The sequence below is a fragment of the Triticum aestivum genome, chromosome 5D (genome assembly GCF_018294505.1).
Source record: "Triticum aestivum cultivar Chinese Spring chromosome 5D, IWGSC CS RefSeq v2.1, whole genome shotgun sequence".
NCBI lineage: Eukaryota > Viridiplantae > Streptophyta > Magnoliopsida > Poales > Poaceae > Triticum > Triticum aestivum.
In genome coordinates, this window is record NC_057808.1 from 429933356 (window position 1) to 429934999 (window position 1644).

Consider the following 1644-nt stretch of genomic DNA (forward strand, 5'->3'; position numbering starts at 1 on the left):
ATATGCACTTAAAAATATGTTTTTGTTCGATATCCATGTAACGGCAAATATGGTAATATATTGGTTGGTATTTTTATATCTACAGTTAGCAAGATTAACCGTTTACGATCTGTTATGTGACAGTATGTATGACTAACACATCCGACCTATTTAGGTACAATCATAGAGATCTAACTTATGCAATATGTTAATATACAATTATGTTGATCTAACCAATGTCATCTGTTTAAGTACACTTACATGGACCTAAAACATGTGATTTGTTTAGGTACAATATATGAAGTTCTAACAGATGTGATATACCAAGGTATAATTACAAAGATTTCACATATGCAATCTACGTAGGCACAATTATATATAATCTAAAGACAATCTCATCCATCACAATTGGCAAGGAAGTAAGCAGTGTAGTTTTTGTACTCATGACAAGACAATCAAACACCTCTTTTTCTAATGCAAGTTTGCGCATTCTACATGGTCAGTCATCCAAATAGCGTCCAATTTGTATCCACCCACGAGTGTTGCCAATATTTTTGGTCATTGGTTGGATGAAATTTCAAATAGGTTCAAAACACTAATTTGGGTAGGAGCATATATCTTATTATTGTCATTTTGGCTATGTTGAAATGATTTTGTTTTCGAGGGCAAAAACACCACCCCTTTGCAGGTTATTTTCCGCGGTACACACTCTCGTTTCGTACGTGGTATAAGCTACACTGAACGGAGTACCAACCCCTGCTCAAGGCACTGTGTATGCGGTTGGAACGTGTGGCTAGAGAAGTCTTTACCCAGTGTGGGTGGCAGCATAATCCTTGGATTGGTGCACCATCTCCTTCGACATAGGCATAGTTTTGGTCCTATATGATCCTACTGTTGTTGATATGTGGTCTTCTTTATGTTCTTTCAGTTTGTTATTGTTTGATTGTGTGCATCTTGGTTATGCAGAGGTCGGGTGTTGCTCATCATGCTTTGTATCCGCTTGATGCTACATTTTGAGTCAATAAAATGCCCTTTATTGAAAAATGTAGATCTAACTATTACGGCCTACTAATAAAGACATGGTATGTAGATTGATGACCAAATGTTTTGCTTTTTACGAGAATTTTCAAGCACATCTCTCTATTTTCTACCATATGGTGCTTTTAGTACATAATAGGTTAAAATATACTCCCTCCGTTCCTTGATATAAGGTGTATAGATTTTTGAGAAAAAGTCCGAAATATAAGGTGTATTGGGTTACACCGCTCGTTTGGATAATTTTTGAAGGAATTTGATTACATTTCCTTATATCAGGCAAGCTCCTCTATTTTCTCATGTCAAATAGTCAGGTATAATCTCGCCCAAAACTTGTGAAATTTTCCCTCCACGTGCGTTCTTTAATTTTCGTGCCAAAAACTATACACCCTGTATTTAGGAATGGAGGGAGTACAACAGAATGATGAAATCAAGGTACATTATGCGAGCTCATTGTCCAAGGGCCCATTTTCCCTCAACCTTACAATCTTATGCTTCTTCCTCATCTTGTTTGCCATCTTTTCATTATACATAGCCCTCTCAAATTTTCCCATGCACATGCCAATGTATGCTCAAGTTCAGTGTTGGAATAAGCCACGGCGTGTGGTGTGGTCGGGCTCGTCGGGCGCG